The sequence below is a fragment of the Pleurodeles waltl genome, chromosome 5 (genome assembly GCF_031143425.1).
Source record: "Pleurodeles waltl isolate 20211129_DDA chromosome 5, aPleWal1.hap1.20221129, whole genome shotgun sequence".
NCBI lineage: Eukaryota > Metazoa > Chordata > Amphibia > Caudata > Salamandridae > Pleurodeles > Pleurodeles waltl.
In genome coordinates, this window is record NC_090444.1 from 1,736,727,106 (window position 1) to 1,736,752,885 (window position 25,780).

Sequence of the window (25,780 nt, forward strand, 5' to 3'; positions counted from 1 at the left end):
GGATGAAAAGTACAGTGCAATCAGCATACTGGCTAATTTTAGGTGATTTCAATCTCTACCTATTCCACAATCCTGGTGAAGAGCATACTCAAACAGTGGCAATGGTGCTCACCCAATCTCTCCTAATAAAAAGCAGGAAAGACAAGTTAGGTGGGAGTTTTATACTCATCTGTGAAGCTGTAGGCCTCTTTGTGCTAAATGGTCGGAAGCCATCCAACATCCCTCCAGCGTGGACAAGATCCACCGGGAAAACAGTCATTCACCTTGACTACACACTGGTAACTCCTGCCCTGTATTCATTAGTGAGCGACTTCAGCATTTTGGACCGCGTGGAAAGTGATCACAAGCTGCAGGTGATCGTGATTCATTCATCACCCTATAAGCCAGAGAAAGCGGTAGTCCCGGATGGGGTGATTGGCACTGAAAATCTAAAACGACTTAACTTAAATGGTCATCCAATACTATTAAAAGCCAAGCAGAAGGGTCTCTACTAAGACTATAATCAATGGCCACGAGCGGGGCAAAATTGACAACGGTCTGGGAGAACTTTGCCACCGACCTTATGAACAAAGACTCCGCAGGAAACACAAGAACGGGAGAACAATTGAATTATCAAAAAGGTTTACATCTATCACAACCAGTCCATAGAAGGAAAGCAGCTGTAGGTAAACTACTAAGGCAAATGTGTAAATTCCCAGACAATGGATCATTATTGGCCGCCTTGCGAAAGAAAAGGAAACTACTTAAAAGGGACTATAAAAAAACATCAGCAGGAGACGCTTTGGGCCAAACTACACTTTGCGTCCAAAACATCTGACCCCAAAAGATTCTGGAAAATCATTAATACAATGGATAAGGGTCTAAAGGCAGCTTATAATGCAAATATAACAGAGAAAGCATGGGTGTTCCATTTAAAGTCGCATTTAAAGGCGTTGACCACCGAAGACGAGCCGCAAACCCAGGGGTTTACCAAAAACCAGGAACCCGATATTTCAGAAAGTCTGAAGATTTCAGCATCAGAATTAATAAAAATCATCAGGAAGTCACGAACTGATTGTGCACCAGGACCAAATGGTTTACTGCAGGCACTGTTTAAACAGGAAACAGAAAGATGGGCCAATTTCCTGGCTGCAATGTTCAACTGTGTGCTCACAACAGGAATTGTCCCGGCAACCTGGAGAGGCTCAATAATTCATCCCATCTACAAAGGGGGGAGCACGGCTTTCCCAAGCAATTACAGACTTATCGCTCTCTTAGATGTGGACCTCAAGTATTTCTCATCTTGTATGTTAAACCACTTAGAGTCTTGGATTGCAGATAAAAACATTCTGCCATTAAATCAAAGCAGCTTCACCAAGCATCAAGGAAGGCTAACAAACCTTATGGCACTGGGACTGATTACCAACAGAGCAAAAGTAAACCATGACTCCCACCTATTTGTGGTTTGTTGAAAGCTGCCTTTGACTGTGTCCCTCGTGGCAAACTGTGGGCCAAACTACAGATTTGGGGGCTACCAGTTACTATTTTAAATGCTAGCGAAATGATTTACTCTGATACATGGGTAAAGGTAAACCTGGGGGGAAGCTCACACCTATCTAGGGCGGTTAAAACAACAGTTGTTGTTAAACAAGGCTGTGTATTGGCAGCAACACTCTTTAACCTGTATATAGCAGATCTGTCTGCCAAGTTAAATGATGAATCACCCCATTCCCCCTCTCTGGGTGGCAGGCAACTATCTAATATGTTATATGCAGATGACCTATTACTAATTAGCAACACCAGAATAGGCATACACAAACTGCTAATCAAACTAGAAGGGTATGCAAGAATAAATGATTTAGAAATCAACCATAATAAATCTAAAATGATTACTCTAAATTGCAGAACCACCAGCCAGCGTAAATAGTACCTGAATGGAAAGACTTTGGAGGAAGTAAGGGCCATATGTACTAAAGCATTTTCCCATAGACACAGAATGGGTAAAATCCTTTGGTACATCTGGCCCTAAGCTCCTACAGATACCTAGGAGTTGTGGTTGATGGCAGGTGCAACTTTGCGCTACAAAAAGAATCAATAAAACATAAGGTGCAGGCACTTGCTTACACCTTTTGCAAGCTCTCAAATTCAATCTGTGGCCATGCCCTGAATCCATTGACTGCCATAATGAGAGCAAAATTACTGCCAACACTCTCCTATGGGTCTGAAATAATGAGGGGGATGGAGGTAGGTAGTTCTCCTGGATAAGCTTCTGACAAAGACATATAAGCTTGTCTTTCGGTTACCAAGGCATGCCTCAGCAGCCCAGGTCAGACTAGAATTTATGTTTGTTAAACAGTCTCTGGCCCGTCCTGCAGCTTTCATCAAATGCTGTTACAAACTGAGCCACGCTCAAAAAGGGTCTTTAGCCAATCTAGTCTGGCAGGAAATTATTTTAGAAAGAGGGAATAACAACTATAAAAGGTATCTGGAAAACAGTATAAGTCTTTTGAACTTAGGTGATGTATGGGACCAGTCGCTTCCCACACCGGCTTTTAACAAAGCAGTGAATAAATCAAGTAAATTGCATAGCTGACTAGAAGACAGGGAGGCTCTGGCTAAAAGGTCGCATGGCTGGTTGGTTCTTAACTCATATAAAATACTCAAAGAATCACCACTTATGGCCGCCCCCTACTCACAGAAAATCAAGCAACGCTGGGTGAAATTCCAACGCTAGACCTCATGTCAAAATGGAAGAAGGGGCCTCGAGCGGGCGCCCTTGAGTGCCACCTTTGTCATCTGGCAGAAGAAAACTTGGTGCATGTGGTCTGCATTTGCCCAGCCCTGGATGTTGAAAGAAGACGCTTACTGAAAAAAAAAACTAAATGGCTTAGGGATCAGATCCTGTAGACATGCACTAACTGAAGCATTCAATCCACGAAACACCATATTGAATATTAGATTGGTTCAATTTTTTGAACTTTTTCTGCTAAAATTACATCTGCCGGAACAAGCCAGTGAAAGGGAGGACGTGAGTAGAAACAAAAACCATGTACCACGAGTGACTACATCAAAGAAAGAAAGGTTCTTAGGTAACATCACGGGTTACACAGCCAGACCGGTATGAAGTCTTGTACCAGCAATCGGAATTAAGTAGGAGCAAATCAAATCTGTAGAATGTATTTAACTTTTTCCATTTGATAATTTTTATGTAATATATATGTCTTAGTGCATTAATATTGTTCTGTTAAATTTTATGTTGAAGGAATATTTTATGGTTTTAATTAACTAATAAAATAAACATTCTCTCTCTCTCATCCCTCATATCCGACCAACAATCCATTGTGGTAGCCCTTAACATGTGACTCTGAACGAGTTTTGCACAGTTTTGCCTTTAATCTTTAGATGCTAGACCTCACTAAAAACATCACAACTCTGGTTCTACTAATTGGATTTAATTAGTTTTGTGTTGTGTCATTTGCTAAAACTTGCTCTATGTTTTCTAAATTGTTTTGGGATTTCTCTTGTGGTGTGTTTTCACTTTATTACTGTTTGTGTGCTGCATAACTATTTTACACATTGCCTCTAAGTTAAGCCTGACTGCTTTTGTACCAAGCTACAAAAGGGTTAAACACTGGTTAATTTAATGACTTTTTGTGATTCACTCTGTCAAGGGTTGTGATTATTTTTTGAGTGGTGTTTCCACCCCTCTCAACCAATAGAGCAATTTCTTATAAGAGGGATCTATGTGGCATGGGTTCATAGGTCACATTTTCACAGTGATTTAGAAGTTTGTTGTCATCTGCCTGACTATTGTCAGTCTTGTTGAGGCATTGAATCTAGGCTGCTAATCCTGGAGTTGAATGTTGTTATTAATTCTGTTGTTTTGATTGCCAAATACATTTTTGGTGATGTTTTCCCAGAAATGATAGGTGTTTGACTAGTTGGTAATTGGCCTGGTCATCAGGATCCATGTTCAGTTTTCTCAATAAGAGCAAGATTTATCTAACCCTGCCAGAGTTGTGGAAAATGCCTTGGGTGTGGGACATAATAATGATGCTGATAAGTGCAAGGCGTCATCTCCAAAATCCTTCACTAGTCATGCTGGGATGATGTTGCCTTCATAGATTTCAGCATGTAAATGAGGCCTGGGAAGGTCCTATATCTGCGAGGTAGTTGAAGTGGGTCAGCTTCAGTCTTTCCTGATAGTATACTGTTCGAGAATAGCTGGGAATTCCAGGCTTTGAATTTGCTAGTTTTTTTTGTTTTTTTTCTCTTTGACAATAATGTTGTTTGATATTCATTCTGCTTTTGAATATTTGATGAGTCTGTTGAAAGTGCTTGATCACTTTAAAGTGTTTTCTGAATCTGTTGTTTACATCTGTGATTATTCTGGTGTTCTGGATGACTCTTACTTTCTATACTGATCTTATTATGGGAAGTTGAGATATTCTTCAGTGTGATGAGGTCTTCCTAAAGCTATGATGATCACCAATACATCTGCTGCCTTCTCTCTGCACACTTGTCATCTGTGAGTTATTGCGTGTAAGATGGTGTGGAAGGCTTGACTTTAGATTATCAGTTTTCATTCATAGCACTGGTGATGATTTAGGCATCAAGGATGGCTGGTTTGAAATGGAGATGGTTCAAAGGGGTGCTTGTGTGGCTACCCAGTCAAGGAGGAAGGTTGTGTGGCAAGTGTAGTTTGTGTTGGGCTGTGGTGAGTGGGAGGTGGTAAAAGTGGAGTTTGAGCACTTTTCTTGCAGGAGTAAGTAGGGCCATATCGCTATTACCTTTTTTGCTGGATAGACCGGGTTGGTGAGTGTGGTAGATGCTATTGTCAAGGGAAATTAAGAAATTGATGATATTTGTAGAAATGATATAGAACCAAGTTTCATTTATAAAGATGACACAAAGGCATGGAGTGCTGAGTATTGATTCCTCTTTTGTGTGTAGGGTGTAAAGTGTACCTTATGTAGCATGATGTCTAATATGTACTTGGTGTGTTTCTTATGAGTTGCCCTTTCTCACCCACCAAGAACAGAGCAGGACTAATCACTGCATTGTTCCTATCAAATCACATCCTGTTTCAGCTGCAAGCAGCCTCTGCTCCCGGTCAGAGCTTTTGCCGCATCTTGAAGTTTAATTTCCTTAAGCATCCAAAAAGTAGATGTGAAGCTAATAACACTGTGTGTTCCATTTTTCAGTGTGACAGAACCTTACATCAGCAATGTATCTATAAGAGAAAATTTCAAGGAAAATATCTCATGCATGAAATGTTTTCTTAATTTGAGTATTGATTCAGTAAAAGCTCCTTTTAAGCTTAGTTGAGTTCTTGGAACCAACTTTAGGTATATACCTGCAATTGTCTCTTTCTTGAGAAAACTGAGCTTCATGAATACAATGGTATTTAAAACAAGATTTGTGATGACTGCATCACGTTAGACTCCTTAGGGCATAATTAAGAGCCCCTAGCACCACCGAAGCATGACTTTTCGTGACACCCTTTGTGGCTCTAAGCACTGCTTCATATTTACAAAGAGGTGTGATGCCACTTTTTTGTGGCATTACGCCACCTTGTAAATATATGGGCCCCTCCAATGCAGTTTTCTGCATCAGAGGGGCTTGAAATGCCCGCTGCGCTGGGTGTTGAACCGCAACACCCATTGCTTTTGAAGCTGCCTCAAATTTATGAGTTGTCGTAAACCTGAGGCAGCGCCTAACGCTAACGCCATCCCAGGGGTGGCATTAGCATGGCAAAACGAGGAGGAATGCTTTTATTCCTCCTTATTTTTTGCTTTTTATATGTGTGCTGCATTCTGCCATGCCATGGATGATTGTTTATGTGCAGGAACATGCCTACTCTTGCACATAAACAATCATTCAAAATGACACTTTTGTACTTCTATGTGAATTTCTGCAACACACATAGAAGTGCCACATCGCCCTATTGTGCAAGGATGCCTGCGCTGGCTTCAGGCAGCTTAATTCAGCACCAGCGTAGGGGGAACTGCAGGGGTGCGCCGCTTCTAAAGTGGCGTGGTGCTGCTATTTTTGGCACCGCACTGTGCTGCACCACTTTAACATAAATCTAGGCCCTTGTGTCTTAAATGACCCATTAGCCCTGCTCCCCTACTAATCCAGGTAGAATTTTTACAATATTCGTATTCACTGTAGACTTTAAAAGGTCACATTACAAGCCTTTACTTTAGCAGACTAACCATTAACTCCATAAAATGGATACATTTATTTTACTCCCAGTGCATTAAAATGCACCTAAAGTCTTTTGTAGCTTAGCATGTGTGAGTGTTTTATTCCTTCTCCTCTTGCAAGGTTTTATCTTGAACTTGCCCAAGATACCAAAAACAGAAAAAAGTGCCTTACACAGAAAGAAAAACGGTAGTGAACAGATCAGCACTTTCCAAACACATTTAAACATATTTCCCTCTGTTTACTAGAAACAGTGACACCGATTGGTAGTTATGTTACATTATGCTTGAGGATGCATACAACTTTGACTGAGATTCAGAGGTCTCAAATTTGTGATTAGCTTTGCGTATTCTTTAAACAGATAGTCTCCGTTCTATACCACATTTTGAAACTTTGTTTAAATAGGCAATGGAGATATTTTGGCAAAGTCATTTAATAGATGAACTGCAAGCTAAGGATAATGTGTTTATTGTGTGTGAGACGTAGCACGACTTAGCAACTGCAGGTGGCTCACTCTGCAGCCTGAAAAGCTTGCTAAAACAAATGTAGTAATGTAAGGGTTTTCTGCTGGATTTAGAAGATATCTAGGTGATAGAGGGGATCTATGTAAAGTAACAGATAAGGCTATTGTACAGACCTAACAGTTATGTAAATGTGTAGCATCCTTGCTAGAAAATAAAAATGATCTTATTTCCTGGCAGTGAATGTTTAAAAGGGATAGGTTAGCATGGTAGTGTAGGTTATCCTGGCTGATATTTAGGTAGAGATGTACTTAGCAATGATGCTTAAGTGGAACTGGGGGCGGAAGGTGATGCTGGCCAAAGGAGAGAAGTCAACAATATGTAACAAAAGAGGCATGTACAAACCACACTGTACATCACAATCCATTTTACAAGCGGTAGGCTGAAAGGAATGCAATGTAAATTAAACCAACCTTATTTTTTACTGTCACTGTCAGTTTTAAACGTTCAAATATGATTTAAACATACATGGTTTCTTAGAACAACAAGTCAATGAGTAGTGAGCAGCCAAAAAACAGAGTTTTGTTGGCCAAGTGCCCATATGAGGTTTGTTCTGCACACCACTTACCCCTCTTTCATCGTCAACCCCTGGATGGCTAAAAATACTTTATATAATTTTATGTCTGGAACAGGCTGATTCTGTCCCTTATGGGTCACCATTAAAGGTAATCTTACAATTGCTCAATCCTAAGAAACTTTTGCCTTACTAATAGTTTCTACATATATTGGAACAATATTGGAAGTTAGATCTAGATGAGGAATCTTTGGACGACAGAACCCCACTTCCACTATGCCATGTAGTGTTAGTCCTCTTCCTGGTTCTGCTCTACGTCCTCCTTTTCTGGGTTGTTATGACCATCCTGGCTGTAGACAGAGGAGTTCTGGTCACTCTCATACTAGTTTCATCTGGTACTCTTTGTTCCAGTTCATCATGACTTGGTTTTTCTGGCCCTTCTTTATATTAGCCTTTCCTGAACATCCTGATCCTGTTGCTACTCGACCTCCCCACCCTAATCATACTGGGCTGCTGGGTCTTCTCCACTTAGCTCTGTTGTCCTTGTTCTCCTAGGTTGGGCACTCCTAGTCTTCCTGGTTTGGGTTCTCCTGATTCTCCTTTCCCCTGGTCCCTGTCCTCAAGGTTCACTTCATACTGCATCCTCTGGCCCTGGTCCTCTTTATATCCTCTTAGGATAGGCCTGTTCATATGATTCCTGCTCTGGTCTCATTAGTCCTTGTGGTTCTGGTCACCATGATCCTTAATATCCTGATTCCCAAGCTCCTGGTCATTCTGATCACAATGGTACTTCTGGTCCTTGTCTGCTTTGTTCTAGTTCCTCTGCTCCTCCTAGCCCTCTTTCTGGGCCTGCATATCCTGATGCTTCTGGTCGACCTAATCCTTCCTAATCTGGTTCTAATGGCAATAGTCCACATGCTCCTGATCTGACTAGTTCTTATGACCCTCCTTCATCTTGTCATGATACTTTTAGCCCTCGCTCTCCTGCTCCTTGTCGTCCTGGTTCTCAACTAATGTCCACTGCATTCTCATCCTACTTGTTTTTGTCATCCTGTCCTTTCCCACCCTGTTTGGTCATTCTGGTTCCTGTCATCCTGGTCCTCCATTTCCTCCTTGTCCTGGAATTCCAGGTCTTGATACTCTTGCACCTCTGTGACTTGTTATTCCTTTTATGCTCAGGTGTGATCCCACTGGTCCCCTTGTTTTGGTTCTCTTAGTTCTTGTTCTCCTGGCTCTGGTTGCCTGGCCATCCCCTTCTGATTCTCTAGGTCCTGGTCTCTAGTTTTCCTCACTTTCAGTCTGGTTTGCATGGCACTGGTCTTCCTATTTCTGGGCCTCGGAGTCTCTGTTCTCTTCTTGGTTTTGAGCCCATTAGGCTCGATGTTCTTGCTTCTGTTCCTCCTTGTTTGGATCTTTTTATACCTGGTCTTCTTGGTCTTGGTTTACCTGACAACCCTGGTCCTTTCTGCCCCCCTTCCTCTAGCTCTTCCTGCTGCTTCCGGGTCCTCATCCTTTTGCTCCTCCTCACCCTGTTCATCCAATTTCAGAGTCATCAGCTCCAGATCATGCTGGTCCCTTTGGTCCACCTAGTCTCTCACTTCTCTCTCTTGGCCCTTATCCTCCTGGTTTCAATTGTCTAGATCCTCCTGGCCATGTGCCTTGTTCTTATGGCCCTTTTGGCACTGAATGAACTGGTCTGGACCCTTTTGGTACTGGTTCTCTTTGTTTAGGTCCTTCTGAGCCTGATCATTTCAGTGCTGGTCCCCCTGGCCTTCATGTCCTGTCCCTTTGGTCTTCCTGGCTCTGATAGTTCTGGTCTTCCTGATATTCCTTACCCTGGTTATGCTACCTCTAGGTCCCGGTCCTTCTGCTCAACTTTGTACTCTGGGCCCTGGACCTATTGCCCCTGGCATTCTCAGGCCTGATCCCAGTCCTCTTCATAGTGATCCGTCTAATCCATCATCCTCAGGTTCTAGTCCTTCTAGTTCTGGTCATCCTGGCATCCTTGGTACTGTTTCCCTTTCTTCCTTGTTTCTTCTGGTCCCTTGGTCCTACTGGCTATAATCCTCATGCTCCTGATCTTTCTAGTTTTCCTAGATCTGGTGCAGATCCTCCATTGCCCTCGTTCTCCTACGTCTTGTCCTAGTGGTTCAACAACAATTGACCATGGCCCTTCTTCTGGTCTTCCTGGACCCAGCCATCCTGTTCCCTACCTTCCTGGCCATCCTGCTCCTGACCTAACTGCTGGGTCCACCTGGTTATAGTCATTTGACCCTGATGACCATGGTTCTATTCTACCTTTTCTTCCTCACTCTGGTCCTCATTGACTTAGAACTCTAGGTCTTGATCCTCTTTGCCCTGTTCTTCCTTGTCCCCCTACTCCTTTGTTTCATTTCTTTCTGGCTCTTGATGTCTGTGTTTCTGGTCTCAACTGCCTGGTCCTCCTGGCAAATGTTGTCCTCCTCTTGTTTTTCAAAGTTCTTGTCCTTCTTGAGATTCTGTGCCCATTGGCCGTGATCTTATTGGATCTAGTCCTCCTGCTCTTTGTCTTCAAGGTTCTGCAATAACTTGTCCAGGGCCACCACAGATAAGCCTAGTGCGTTCTATTTCTGATGTTCATTGACCTCTAGTTTACACTAGACTCAGAAAGTCATTACCCTGTTCATTGTAGTTCTGATCTCTACCATCATCATTCCCAGGTACTCCTGTGACTAATCATTGGAGCCGGACTGGCCATAGTGGGTAATGGGTGTTTCCCTGGGTATACTGGAAGGGTGGGGTCCAGTGTTGCAGTGGTTAAGGCCCATTTTGTTACTGGAGCCAGTTTTGCAGCAGTGCTGCAATATCGGCCTCCAGTAACAAAAGCAGCAGTGCTTCACACTTGTAGCACCCACTCTCCCTGTCTGGCCCTGCTAATCATCTAGATCCTTGTTTCCCAGTCTCTCGGTCCTGGGCCTTTTCTGCCTACTGACCCTAATTCTCATCCATCAGTCCACTTTCCTCATCTCTGTGGCACAGTTCCCCCTAGTTACCACATTACAGGTCTCCCTGGTTCATGTAATTCCTGTCACCCTGGTTTAGGAGCCCCATATGCCTGATTCTCATGGACCTTCTAGCCTGGTCCACTATATTTGTAGTTGATGGTCCTTTTCCTTCCTCCTGGTCCAGCCGAACAGAGTCTCCTGGTCTTGCTTGTCATGATCCTTTCTAGTACTGGTAATTCCATTCCTGGTTCATTTGCTTTTGGGACCTTGTTCCTTCTTGATCTGATCTCTGTGATCTTGGTCTTCCTGTCTCATGTTTCCTATTGGTCTCCTGGTACTGATCCTCTTTGGTATGATCATTGACTGCTCCTGGTTGCAGTTGTCCACATCCCTCTGGTACTCAGTGGTCCTCTTGGGACATCCTACCCCTCCCTGTCATTATAGTCTTGGGCTTTCTATTCCTTCTACCCCTGGTCCTTCTGTTCCTTTGGGCCCTGTTCCACCCGGTGCTGATCCCCCTGTTCCAGATCCTCCCGGCCCTCATGATCATTTCGTCCCTGGTTCCAGTACCACAGTCCTGTTTTTCCTCTATTTGTTCCTGGTGCCTTCAGGCGTTGGTAACCCTGGTTCATGTGGATTAGGTCTCCTGATGCCTGGTTCTTACTGTCCTAGCTCTAGTAGCCCTAGTTGCCCCACTCCTCCAAGTGGTCTACCTTCTGACCCTTACCCTCCTACTAGTGATCATTTTCTTTTTACTGGTCCTACTCATTCTCTGGTTCCCTCCAAAATTACTTTAGTCAGGTGTAGCCTCCAAGCCTGTCACTCAGATTTATATTTTTGTTTAGCTTCTAGACTTCTTTTTTCAGACAGCACTGTCGAGGACAAAAATGAGGACTCAATAGAGACAGGACCTTGTGCACTAAAAATACTGCTTAGCACTTTAAAAGCAAACCTAACATTCCCAAGATACATTGAACATTAGACCACTAGGCAACTATGCCTGACACCAACTAAACTGGGACAATAGTATGAAAAAGAGTGTTTATTCAACAAGCAACTGAGTGAATAGACACTCCTCCAGTAATTTATCTAGGTGCATTGTTACTTGTCTCCGTCTTTTACTTCTACGTTCCACAGAGGTCCTATTATTGTGTCTCACTCAATTTACCACCTGCAAGCATCCTATTGCACTGTGTTCCCAAGCTCCAATTGCCCTCTATAATTGTTCCTCCCTCTGTGGCCCAGATACCACCCATCTCTACACTTCCTGTCTGCTGGTGCTTGTCATCTGCTGCTGTATTGCCAGATCTGGGTCTGTGTGCTAAGCAAGCACAATTCTTCCTCAAATGAAGCCTAAAACTGGCAGGAGGCCTTCCACAAGATACCCAAATGAGCCCAGTCCTTACAAATCATCAAAAGGAAGATCATAAACATTAAAAAACTCCTCATAAGTTAAGACAACATTTAAGAAACATGGTTTAAAACCATACTCTTTGCAGACAACCAAATACTCTTAGACTGCCACGACAAATATCTGTGTGCCATATTATGAAGCTCCTGAAACAGAAGTTTTGATGCCTAAGTTTTTTATTTTAATATTAAAATAATAGACCTGTTTTCATTCAAAATAGTTTTTTCGTATGTAAACATCTTAGATAACTCATGCGCTTACCTGTATACAAACTATTTTACATTTGTAACCATGATGGATATTCCGTCCACTGCATTATAATCCAATGATAGCCTATGGAGATCGTAATACGTCAGACGGGATTTCCATCACATTTGTGATGGAGTAACCTATCTGCCAAACTCTAAATCAGGCCCTAGTGTCCAACAGAACCCGGCAATTTTTGAACTGATGTCAGATTTACTGAATATCGACACAGGATCTCAATTAATTGCATTCAAAAACACTGAAAATGTATAAAATCTAGATACCCTGAAATCCAGAGCCTAGACCTAAGTTGGACAGTGCTGGTCTGATATCTGATTCTCAGGTACTAAGCTTATCACTTTCCAAGCTTTTCCATCTCAAAATGCCTTTCGTAGTCCCATGTATCTTTTCCAAAATGTATCTCATTTAAGTGTTTCACTGTCTCAGTGCTTTAAAAAAAAATTTTTTTAAGTATCTCCGTAGTTAATATGAGAACCCCTTACTAAGCAGTAGTACATCTACCTCATGTTTCTCATTTACACTTGTTTGGCATATTATTAGCAACCATTGCTTAGATAAAGGTGGTAGATCAACATAGTACAATGATCCATGTTAATCTTATTCACCTTGTTAGCAAAAATTGCAGTCTAAGGTTTGTGCATATTTTAAGACGTATGCTTTACATTGTATTGATCAATACTGTATTTTCTGGGCAAATGCTCCATGTTGAATATTTCCTGACTGACATTATGTCTAAATGTATTGATAAAAGCATAAATATCTAAATAATACAATTTATGTGCCTTAAATATATTAAAGATATTGATTAGAAATATTTAATTAAATAGAGTTAAGAGCTGACTTATGAGCCGGCATACTTTAACTCACATTCAATTAATAAACATAGTACTTTTATGCTACCATTTCCCTCTTGCCTGTCATAACTGATCAAAATAGGTTCCTAACAGGTATCTTGACCATAAGGAATATTACTCTCACAATACTGCTAAATGCAATAAATACATAATCATTTTGTAAAGTCTCTTTTATTGCAGGTATATCTAGACATACCAGGATGTAACATACCTTTCATTGTAAGGGTTTGAGGAGGGATCTGGTGTCGAGGTGAAGATAGTCCTTATACAGTGTGAAGTGGAAGAGTACTGGTGGCACTCTTTTAATGCCTTGAATAGTTGTGCAGTTACGTCAGAAGTACTTATGTCTTGGACAAGGTGCTCAGAACAAAGAATAATAATATGGAAACACTATGTCCAACAATGTTACAGAAGTGATAATTGCCAGAATGGCCATATTCCAGCTATATTTCTGCCTTTGGTTGTCATCAATATGCAATTAACGTCTAGTTGGGATGACAAATTGCACTATAGTGCTGGTGTAGAGTTACACAAGAGCACAAAGCAGAGCTCCACAAATTGATATCTTCCTTGACTGTGAAGCTACCACTGAGAAATGTTTATTTGAAAAGGTATGTTAGAGTGGTGAAAGATGCAAATAAGATACAGCACTATTCATGAATATAAATGGATAAAGTATCATAGATATCATCATTGTAAACCTATTTACACACATCTGACAGTAAGGAAGAATCATGTAAAATGTGTCAATTTATCACAAATATTAAATACCAAAATACAACATGGAATGCAAATCTTCTATTGCCATGTGAGGGCCCTGTTATAAGTTGGCTGTAAGCTCACTGAGCAGATATCAAGTCTGAAATCAATGGTTCTAGTCAGTATCTTCTCAGCCATTGGATTGAGAAATAACCATTTGGAACATTAATTATCGGATAAAAACTACAGAATCCATAAACTATTACCATCACTTTAACACCTGCTCTTAGATGTGGTACATGGGAGCACAGAGGCCTGTGCAGATTTCTCTGCAGGGACTCTGCATGTTTGGATGCAGGCACCAGGGCTGCTGGAGCTGCATTTCATGCTCCCTTCGTGATTTCAGAAGGAGTTGGGTGTGGCCAGTCTGAGATGCTGCTCACTGCCTTTCTCCCAGAGCCCTGGTAGAACATGCCTAGTGTTCCCTCACCCACTAATTTTCAAGCAGGATCACAGATTCACTTGAAATTGGATGGGGTTGTAAGTCCAAGCCTGACATACCATTCTGCCCAACTCACTGACTTGCTCTATATGAACACAATATTATTTTTCCAGGTCACAGACCAAAGTAGTTAGGAAATGTAACATATCCACATCTTCTTTACTTCACGTCTCTCAAAAATAGCTTCATGATTTTGAGAGTAATGTAGTGACCCACTCAAGGGGACCGTCTCACGAGCTACAGTTAATGCATCTTTGGTCTCCATTACAAGAATAGGTGTAATGAATACGATTAAATTTATGGCCACATATCCCACTAATATGTGTCTCATTCACACTGTGACCACTCATCTGAGGGTGACAGGAATGGAGCCAGAAAATAAAGGTATTCAATTTGTGATGATCTGAGTAAAAATGTAGCTTGTGGGTGGAAAAACTGGGTAGGTATGCTGGGACTCCATAACATGTTTGTCTTTGCTTTGGAGACTAATTTCAACATGTTTTTCTTTCATAAATATCAGTTTTACTGAACATATGAGTGCTTCAACCCCATTAAGCTTTGTAGCACCTAGAATTATAACATAGTTGCCATTCCATGGATGTGAGCCTTGACTCAGATTATGGAGGTTTGTATATGTTCTGGAAGTACATATGACAAGATGTAGGTCAGAATTGCAATTACTATAGCAATCAGGCCAGAGTCAATGAAGAACTGCCCCATGATGATTTTCCAAGCAGTATTAAAGCACAAAGAGCAACATGAACTCTCAGAAAAGTGTTATCACAATATGAGCATTATTTCTAATGACACAAACATCTCCTCTTGGGTTCCTTGAGTTTTTGAAAATGTGGCAAGTGAAAGTTTGAGGGCATTGCTGGTGAGATGGCATGACCTAAACATATTGGTCTAGGTTCAGATAGTTTATACCATAGAGGAAGTGACTTTCAATTACCTTTGAGAGCTTTTAGAAAGGAACAGAAGATTGTGCCTTTTTTCCGAATTGTTTTCTAAGATATATACCTTTGCATTAGCTTGCTGGAGACCTATCAAAATCGATTGATCTTCACTAGGACAGGGACACTATACAAAAGACATAAACGGGTATTTAGGCAAACAGTTGCCAACCCAAAATCAAAATGGTATCTCCTGATTTCAATTTCCCACCCCGTATGAACAAAAAAAGGATTGAGGTGACTTCCACTAGAGCCCTTAGGTTTATTTCTATTATCACCATAAAAACACAATAAGTGGGATAAAAAGGATGGAGCGTAGCAGAATCACTTAAATCGAGCTGGTATTTAACATATGGCCAATCAAAATTTTACACTAATAAAGCTGTGATAGACAAAAAAAAATACAATCACTTTTATTTTCTTTCAGAGAGTCCAATAACTCAATTAAAAATCCAGAGACTTGTGTCATTGTGGAAATTTCATTATTTCTTATTATAGTCTTTACCATAAAACAAGACGGCAGTGTACATGTTTCACTTATACATCAAAGAGCTACTTTAGGGCTGTTGATCAAAACTACATAATTTAGTCACTGGGTAAAAACCTAATATCTATACGTTGTAAAAATACAGGATGGACTAAACAGCACTTTCCAGCCTGCAATAACCAAAAAGCCAATGAAACTGGTGCAGAAATAGGACCTATGCATGTGAAGTCTACATAAGCATATGCTCCATCATATACTCCTTTTCTTTGCTTGGAACACATTCCTGTTCTAATATGACAGCTTGGCTGGCGTCCTGTTTTATGATCAAGAAAAAATATGAAATATAAAAAAGAATATTTGTAAGAATTGGATTTATGATTGAGGGGGCTGAAACTCTATTCAAGCAGAAACAACATTATTTTTCAGGGTGAAGTCACAAGCAAACCCCAAATTAATGTGTGCTCAACCCTCTTGTAGCTTGGCAGAGAGAAGTCAGGCTTAACTTAGTGGCAAAGTGTAAAGTATTCATGCTGCACTTCAAACAGTAATAAAGTGAAAACACAACACAAGAGAATATCCCACTCCAATTTAGAAAAATAGAGTAAAACATAATAAATAATTTGAAATGACAAAATGTAATTAGTAGAACTTGAGATATGCAATTATAAAGATTTAAGAGAAAATAGTGCCTAAAAGCACAATCTGCCACTGATGGCTATCTGATCATATGAGAACAGGTAAAAGTCACAAGTTCAGGCCAACCGCGACGGAGTGTGGGTCTGATGCATAGACCAGGTTAATCCGGCAGAGGTAGCTACCTTCAAGTCCAACACAAAGAGTTCGGTTCATGGTGGAAGGGGCGGCAAGGAGTAAGGCGGGCATTGCAGAGGTCATCAATGTATGCAAAGGGAATGCTGAGCATTGCAGACAGCCATCACTGTAGCACGAAGATCCTGTTGATGTTATGGAAGGTGGTGGCTGGAGCTTCGCATTGGCAGTCACCATGGCAGTTGATGCTGCAGCATGAAGAGTTGATTCGTCAGAACCTCTTAATGGTTATAGGCACAAGTGGAAAGGTGTTGGCGCCAAGAGGCCGGTTCTCATTCACTGAGTGCCCAAAAACTACAGGGGAGCTTATTTGAGGCCACACCAAGGATCCAGGACCTCAGGTGCTGCACTTGGGGTTCAGGAACTGACTCTACTAGAATCCAGCAGGAGTCAGGCAGGTTCAATTGCATTCCAAATACAGGACCAAGCACAAGGTCACCTGGACAGTACAAGGATCCTCTGATGCTTGTTATGTCCCTGTTGCTCAGAACACGAGGTCAGCTGGCTGGCCCTTGGAGTCACTTCTGCCTGGGATGAAGGGTGCAGTTCCAATCTCAGCGAGCTGGTCAGCAGGCAGCAGAGCATCACAGCAGCCCTTCTTATGTAGCATCCACAAGTGCAGGAGTGCACTAAAGAATTGGTGTCTGAGGTCCAATATTTCTACCTGGTCTCCTCTTTGAAGTGGGAGAAACTTCTAGAGGATGCCCTTTCAAGTCCCCATGTTTCCTACCTCCCCTGTCCTGGCTGCATATTAACTATAGAGGGTATGCTAACCTTTGTGTGAAGGCAGGGCAAAGCCTATTCATGTGTAAGTGGAACTGTGCCTAACTCTGTCCTTCCCTCCTGCAAGTGATGGTCCATAAAGACACATCTAAGCTCTCTATTCTGGGTGGCTGTCTAGGAGGAATACACAAAGACCAACTGCCAACTACACCCAGTCATGTGACTCAGAGACATACTGCAGGAACTAAATGGCTAAGGCAGGAAAATGTAAAATTTCTAAGAGTGGCATTTTCAAAAGTGTAATCAGTAAACTGATTTCACCGTAAAAGAGGATTTTTCATTACAATTCTAAAGACACCAAACATTAATTTCTCTCCTGTTCACATTTGGAAGTTGCAGCTTGTTAAATGCAATAAGCTAACTCCAATGTTATCCTATGTGAGAAACAGTCCTTGCAGTAGTGAAAAACAAATTTAAGTATTTTTCACTACCAGGACATGGAAAAATTAAAATTGCTTGGCCTTATATGTAATAAAAAGGCAAGTTTGAGCCTGGCAAAAAGTTTATTTTGCCAGAACAAATTGGCAATTTAAAACTACATACACAGGCTGCAATGGTAGGCCTGAGACATTTTAAAGGGGCTTCTTAAGTGGGTAGCACAATCAGTGCTGCAGGCCTACATGTAGCATTTAATGTGCAGGCGCTGGGTACATGTAGTACCACTTTACTAGGGATTTACAAGTACATTACATATGCCAATTGGGTGAAAGCCAATTATATCATGTTTTATGAGCACTGTGTTCTTTTGAAACCACAGTTTGAAATATTAACACTTACTTACTTATATTTTGGCTTATTGTGATCTATTTTATGTCTGGGAAGACACTCATTATGTATGTGGTTGTTCAGCAGTTACAGTTGCAGTAAAGTATCTCACACACTCTGCCAGTTCCACATTAAGAATACATTCCACTTGAGAAATTATGTTGCTTCTGTTGGGATAACACCTTCTACTGGTGTTGGCAGTGATAGTTAAGGTAGTACCATTTTCACAGTTCCACCATCTAGTTCAATAGGTTCTTGAAAGGATTTTAAAAGAACAGAAGCAGCTGTAAAATGGCCTTTACATTTAGCTGCTAACTTCCCACCACAAACACTGACAGATTATTGCAAATGTCCAGTGTTTTGCTGTGCCAAATACTGCAGCTGACATACTGGAATTCGTTGTGACTGTCTTTCTCTGTCCACTCTTCTCCGCAGCCAGGTAACTACCACAATATTATCACTTAGCATGTGGAGTTGATCACTAGGAGCAGGAAAGCCAACCAGAATGTTTCCGTTGTGGGCTACAACTAATGGTGTAAATTCAATGCCTTACTGGAAAAATAAAAAAAAAATCCATCCACTGCTGTTTTAGCCGATTTAGACTATCCATTAACTTTATGCAAAATTTCTTCAGGGTTAGTGATAAGGGGTTCCTTTGTGATGGTATACTTCATCTGGTCAGCTACTTCAAAGGCCAGTAAATTATTCCTAACTGGAATGGGCATGTGTTTCCGCAGACTAGCCTACCATTCCTCGTCTGGTACTGTATGCATACACAGGGCCACCTTATATGCTGCAAACCACTTACTTAAGTTATCCCCTACGACATAACGAGGCACCAGGTCTTTGGGAATGTGGACTTTTTTACCTCTCCCAGACACCTCACTGTTAATACCACCATCATCATTGGACTCAGAGAATCTTTTTGCCTTTCAGCTCACTTCTTGCTGTTTCCTCTCATGGGCCCTGCAGGGCCTTCTTCTCCTCCAAGGCCAAAGTTAATTTTTTCTCCTCCAGTGCCAACTTTGCTACTTCTGTCTAAGTTGTTTCCTTCTTGTTCTAATCAGCTTCTTGGCTAGTTTCTTTACTTATAGGGCAAAGTGGACAATTGCAGCCTCAACTTTCTTTCTGCTTGTCTGTCCTCCATTTCAGATGGGGTGAGACCCTGGGCTAATGCACTGCTCCCCATTCTGGAAAAAAATTCAGTTCCAGCACACTTATTCCTGTCTACAAGGGGCCACCAGGAACACATGATTGCACATTTAACTACTGCTAACTAGTGCTAAAGTGGTTGTGCTCTCTCCCTAAAACATGGTAACATTGGCTTCCAAACAATTGGCACATTTAATTTATGATAAGATCTTAGTAAAGTAGTACTACAAGTACCCAGGGTCTGTATATTAAATGCTACTAGTGGGTCTGCAGCACATATTGAGCCATCCAAATAGGTAGCCTTTTAAACATGTCTCAGGATTGTAATTGCAGCAGTAGTAACCTGTCACTTCGACCTAGAAAAATAAGTTCTTTGCCAGGGCCAAACCATTGTTTTTAATACATATGTCACCCTAGGTATACTACAGCCTACCGGGCAGGGTGTAGTATTCCTAAAAAGTTGGCCTAATGCTTTTAGTTTTAACTTTTAACATGTCTTGGAAGTTACAAACTCTTAACTTTTTAAACTCTTAAATTTGTTTTCCACTACTTTAAGACTTACCTCCCCCATGGAATAATATTGGGTTACCTTATTATATTTAACAATTGATACCTTTCAATTAAGAACAAGTAGGAAAGTTGAGTTTGGTCTCTAAAGCATTGTAATTTAAAACCATCTTTATTGGTGAAGATGGTTTTAAGTCACAATTCTGAAAATGCCACTTTTAAAAAGTCGAAAGTTTCTTGTCCTAACCATTTGGTGCCTGCAGCCTGTGTCTTGGAACACATGACAAGGTGTAGCTGGCACATGGTCTTTGTGTATTTCTCCTGGCCAGTAAGACAAAAAAGGGAATGTGGGAGTAGCTGTTGGCAGGATAGTCCATCTCTGTCTGGATAAGGGGGAGAGCTGCCACACTCGTACATCACAAAGGCTCTGCCTCAGCACATTCACAAAGGGTTTAGCACTAGTCTTTTGGGTTCCCAGGAAAGCTGGGGCCATGGGATGTAGGCAAGAAATTCCACACACTTTTATAGGGGGAGGACTCTAGAAGCTCCTACCACTTTGAAGTGGCACTGGATAAAGTAGCGGACCCTCATATTCAACCTGTCAGATCAGTTCTGGACCTGTTGACTCTGACAGGAAGATGAACTGCCAAGCTTGGAAGTCTACCTCCTGATCTGTTTGCTGACCAAGAACTGTTTCGCTCCCAAAGGTCTGCCATTGCTGCACCAGAATGCTTCTGTAAGTTGCCATAGCTAAACCAGACTGCCTGTATGGACTATCAGGGTCCACCTTCAGATTGAGATGCAATATGCCACTGCAGTACCTACTCATACTACACCAGCCATGGCCAGGAAATCTCAGACCCTGAGTGCCTTGCCTTCCCTGTGGTCTCCTAGTCCTTAAAGCATTGTACTAATTGTGTATCTCAGCTCCCCAACCCGGGATCTCAGCCCCCGAGATCTCTCCATAAAGGTATCTCAGCCCCGAGTTCTCCAACATCAAAACCACTTTCCAATTGGCATTCCTGTTTATGGTTTGATGTGCATGTTATGTTTGTCACCACAGAGTTTTGACAAGATATTTTGAGATCTCGTCAAATGTCGGTGGACATCTTAGGTATGGTAAGGTATTTAAACCACTCCAGGACTCTCCAGCATGTAAAAGGCTCCAGTGGACAATTTACCTGTGCTTGGTCCTTGTCTTTGTACATGACCTCTCATCCATGCCTGCATCATGAACCACAGCATTCAACCTCAGGTAACTTTAACAAAGGACTTTGTTGTATGAAAATCCAGCACTGTTATAAAAATAATCTTCTAAAGAATTACCAAATCACCAAGATAAAGACAAGTCCACACATTAGGCGTGCTCCTACGTAACTACAAGATACCATGATATGTAGACTACCATATGAATTTTTCTTCATTTTATGAGCTAGTTTTAACAGTTGAACTATAGAAGCGCAACTGTGCATCGAAGAGAGATTTGGTAACAAGGATAAAAAAGAAAAAGAGAACAAATATGCAGTAACCTTTGTGCAATCTCTCAATGAATTCAGGTATTACATTTATAGGTGAAAGTAATGTTGTAAGACAGTTGGATAATGCTGTAACCTTGTTCTGAGAAACTAATATAATAATAAGAATGTATCTCTTCTAGAATTGTTGAAGCTTGGGTTCCACAAACACTGAGCTGCAAATACGAAAGGAAACTATATCTTCACAAGCCACTCCCAGTCATGCTACCCACACCCTGTTGCTGATCCCTGAACAAGGTAACTCACAGGTATATCTGGAAAAACATGAGGGGAGGGTTGACACAATGACTGAGTCAGTTTACTGTCAGACTACAAAAGCAAAGCTAACCTGAAGCAACCTGTTCCCTCTCCTCTCGTATCATAGTTCAACAGTTTTATAGAACTACAAAAGGCACCACCTGTAAACAAGACCATCTTCCCTAGTATTGATCAATCAATTTTTGCTGTATATTATGCCTCATGAGTAGGAGTGGTCCAGAAAAGGAAGTTGGATCCATATCATCTCTGCCATGAACCTCAAGGCAAGAGTTTGCAGTGTCTGCTCTGACCCAGGATTCCAAGGAATCTCCAAGGGCCAAGTCTGCTGGTCCCCTGTTTGCAGGGACTTAACAGGTGTCTTTGAGATCAATGCATCTCCACGCATCTCAATGCAGCTTGCCATTGACTCCAGCCCAGTGCGTTGCAGCTGGTCCTGAATGCTGATGCAAGTCTTTGCAAGCCCTGGTAGCTTCTTTGATGCAGCCGAACGCCGACACCAACCTAGCACAACCTATCCAGTCCTCTGTGCCGATGCATCACAGTCCCAGTCCCAGTTCCAGAAGCCCCATTAGGTTTGTTTATGACGACGCAAAACTGCACATTGTGTCCCTTCACCAAAGGTCATCAACTGTGCTGCATCTCAATACCAGACCTCACATCACAGCTCCTTGATGCCCGGCCACAAGGCACTTTTCACTACACTGAACTTCTACGTCCTGTATCTGGCTCACACTGCATCACAGTCGGCCTGAACTTGTGAGGTGGACCTCGTCTACCATGACTGGATAACCACAATTGGAGATATTTGCTTCTTAGGGTTGATTTCTACAAAATCTTTAAAACTGCATAACGCTGGTTCTATTAATTGGATTTTTTGCGTGGGATTTTTCCGGTGTTGTGCTTTCCCTTTATTTCTGTGTGTGTAATACATTACATATTGCCTCTAAGTTAAGCCTGACTGCTTTTGTGCCATGCTACCAAAGGATTGAGTACATGCTAATTTGGGAATTGCTTATGATTCACCCAGACAAGATTTGAGGTTGCTTCTTGAGTAGAGTTGTACCCCCATCAACCAGTAACCCAATTGTCTACACTGCCCTATCTTCACCCTCTGCAAAGCATCCAAGGCTGGACTTGTGGTACCGGGCATCAGGTGTCTCCCCTGGGGGCTGCTCTGACGAAATGTGCAAAGGCTGCTTTGGGTTCCCACTCTGGCTGTGAAAGCATCAGTCACTTAGCAGAGTATTTTGCTAAACTCTGCCTTAGAAATTGTGCACACAAATCCTACTGTCCACTGTGTGATGCTTGTTCCACAGAATTCTAGTGCTGCTAGCATTTTAGGAAGGGATGGTATGGGATCTCTGTGTTGGACTCTAGGGTATCCATTTTGTAAGGCACCCACATTGAGCCAGAATTTTCTCAGGAGTTCAAGCTTACTAATGTTTATGCACCCCATCCTTTACACGATCAATCTAGGTTTTCATCCTGTGTTGATGCACCATATACATTCATTGAATGGTGGTATGGTTCCTACCCTCATACTGCATACTTATTGTAGCATAATATGGATCTGGCATAGCATGATATAATGGGCTAGCAGTGCTGCATCATAGTGGTGTAGAGCAGAATGGAATTGTGAACTGATGCAATCAACCTATGGAACCTTCACCTATCCATAGCTCTTTATGTAGGTCTGGGCCTGTGTGCAGGTGTGTGATTATATTTTTTCAGTACATGTACTGTGTTAGTTTGCATTCCTGAGTTTTGTCGAGTTGTATTTCTATTGTTTGCAGCTTTTCTTTAATTCCCCAAACTTTCAGGAATTTTTATCTCCTACTTTTAATTGGAGGTATTTAAGGTTGGTAACTCCACTGGTTTTCAATGCCTTCTCATACTTGTAATTAGGTGCTATTTAAAATGTTCATTGTTTTCACATGTGGTCAATCTCACATGGTAAATCACACATGATAAATAGTGCATGTGGACCACAGACATGCAGGGGCACATTTTTCATTTCTGCTACAGCAATGCGTTGTGTTACATCAGAATGAATTGCTCCGTGTTGTGAATACTAATATGCTGTATTTAGCATACAGTGCACCAGTGCGCAAGGTCCATGATGCATCATGACAAAAATTAGCTGATTATGGCGCAAAGTACCATAACGTAACTACTACCTATGTGATGCAAAGTTGATATGAGTGTCATAAAACACCTTTACATGCTGCAAATCAACATTACGTCACGCAGGAGTTCATTGTGTCGTAATAACACTTGAAAAAAGTAAACAGAGAAACAATATTAACAATATATGGTGCATTACTATTCTCTGCAGGTGCTGGTGCGCAAACTGATGCCTCGAGCAAATGCAGGCACACTTGCAACATAGTGGAATTGGCGCTAGGAAAGCACATTGTGCGTTAAGACAGGCAGTGAGCAGGAATGCGAGGGGTAATGTTAAAAACAGCCCATTTTTGCCCTCTTCCTTTCATGCAGGGCAGCGCAGCATGATGGCTTGCTCTGTTACGTTGAGTGAAACTTTTATAAGTATGCAACCTAATAAATAAAGAGGGTGTGAGATCAATGTGCATGGATTGACATGTGAGAAGTGAAAACAGTACAACATGGGCATATTAACTTGTCGAAACATATGTCTTCCTATCCCTGTGAACTTGAAAGTGAAGGAAAATAATGTTGAAATGTAAAAGAGATCGATGACATCATATGTAATCACTGAATATTTGTAACAGATCCCTATTCCTTTCCAGAGGGACAAACAGCACCTCCTGAAAATTAGCTGTCTGTGATGATCAAACTGTTGATGACACTGTCTTGCCCCCATGGATGAAACCTCCTTCCTTCCAACAACTCCTGGACACAATATAAACATCTCCTCCAGTTTTGGCAAGGGAAGACGATGTTGATGGGTCCTCTGATAAACGAAACCAAACTGGACATGGAATATCTAAATAGTATATTGCAAGTGAGTAGTCGAGGATCTCTAAGTCACATTTCAATGGCAGGTTGTAGGAGTCAAACAACAAATGGTTTATGAGGTCAGGTTGAGGATAGCGACAAAAATGGCCACTCTCAAAGGAGTCTGTAGGTGTCTCAGCCCCAGAAAGGGGTTGTCAAAGAATATTTTAGACACCTACACTTGGCTTCATGGGATTATTGTCTCCTTAGCTGATATCGCTGGTATCATGACTCAGGATGAAGGACCATCAACATCAGCCTTCTACATCTGACACCAGTGATGTTGTTAGCCAGCTCAGAGCCATCCGTTCCTCTATCCAGTACTTGGAAAGAGGACTGGAGACTTTAGGTAATCACCTGGAGGCCAAGAAGGATTCCTTCAGGGCATCGATAAGTGCCCTCACCAGCAGCATCTTAGCTGTGTTGTCCAACCAGCAAGTCTTTGCCAGAGACTACCATGCTGCCTCACTGGCCTTCATAAGTGTAATTAGGAAATTGAGGATACCAATTACTGCCTCTGATTCATGTGCTTCAGACGCAAGTATAATCACTCATCTGCCCCGTAGTAAAACCCCACAACATCCAATTGAAGCAGAACACTCGTCAGTTTTTGAAAACCTACATGGCTCAGGATGGTTGACCCCATACTAGCCAGATGCTAATGGCCGTATTTATCACAGGTTTGCACTGCACTTGCACCATGCAATACCTTGAATGATATTTACCAAGCCATTGCAAGGCCGCCTTGCATGGCCCTTCATGTCTTGGTAAATGTGGAGTAACGCAAGTCAGGGCAAAATAGCAACCTTGCGTTACTCTGTCCTAGCGAGGCATTGCATGTGTTGGGCTTGGGTATATGCACACATGCACACATGAATTTAGTTGCATTCACAGATTTAGGTTTGGTGGCAGATCAGACAGCCTGTAAAAATGCTACACCTCACCAGGGGAGGTCTAACGAGGAGACAAATGTTTAAATAGTGTTTTGTCCTCTTTCAAAGTGTGCTGCATTAAGAAGCACACTTAGAAAGAAGTAAATGCCTCTGATGATTGCCTTTGGCCAGGTAGGTGTCCCTTTCATCACTACAATTGTTCCAGCCAACAGTGGAAGCCCCCTTGCACCATGGTTTAAGGGTGTCTGCATTAGCCCTAGGTAACATTTTGTGTGCCAACGCAGGCAAAGAGCAGGAATGTGTCATTAAAATATGACTCATTACTGTCCTAATCCTTTATGCATTGCACTGCAGTAAGGTGACTAACTCTGTTGGGGGGGGTGTTAACTGGAAAACTCAGCCCCATTATCAGTATTAGAAGCATGGATATGCATTCATTCATATCTGCATTGTGAGGAAAACCTACAGTTGTCAAAAGGAGTCTGCTGCTGAAACATTTTGGTGCAATACACTCTGGACTATCGGGACATCTTGTACTCTCCTAAATCAATAATAGGAATTTAAAGCAAACAAATAAATATCACTTTGACATCGATGTGACATTTATCTAGAGATAAAAGATCTAATATAAAAACACTTTCAAATGCTACCTAACCTGCACAACTTATTATTGAAACTATCTTATCTTACCTTATCTAGCACTTA

The 25,780-nt window shown here is 41.7% G+C and overlaps 1 protein-coding gene across 1 annotated transcript in view; it reads right to left on the reverse strand.

Annotated features, from left to right (window-relative positions):
* LOC138296725 (cysteine-rich venom protein-like) overlaps positions 1 to 13,028 on the reverse strand; it is a 206,053-nt gene extending 193,025 nt beyond the window's left edge. The window contains exon 1 of the mRNA XM_069236126.1: positions 12,949 to 13,028. The gene's annotated coding sequence lies outside the window, so the exon portion shown is untranslated. The remainder of the gene's footprint in view (positions 1 to 12,948) is intronic.
* Between the last annotated feature and the right edge of the window lie 12,752 nt (positions 13,029 to 25,780).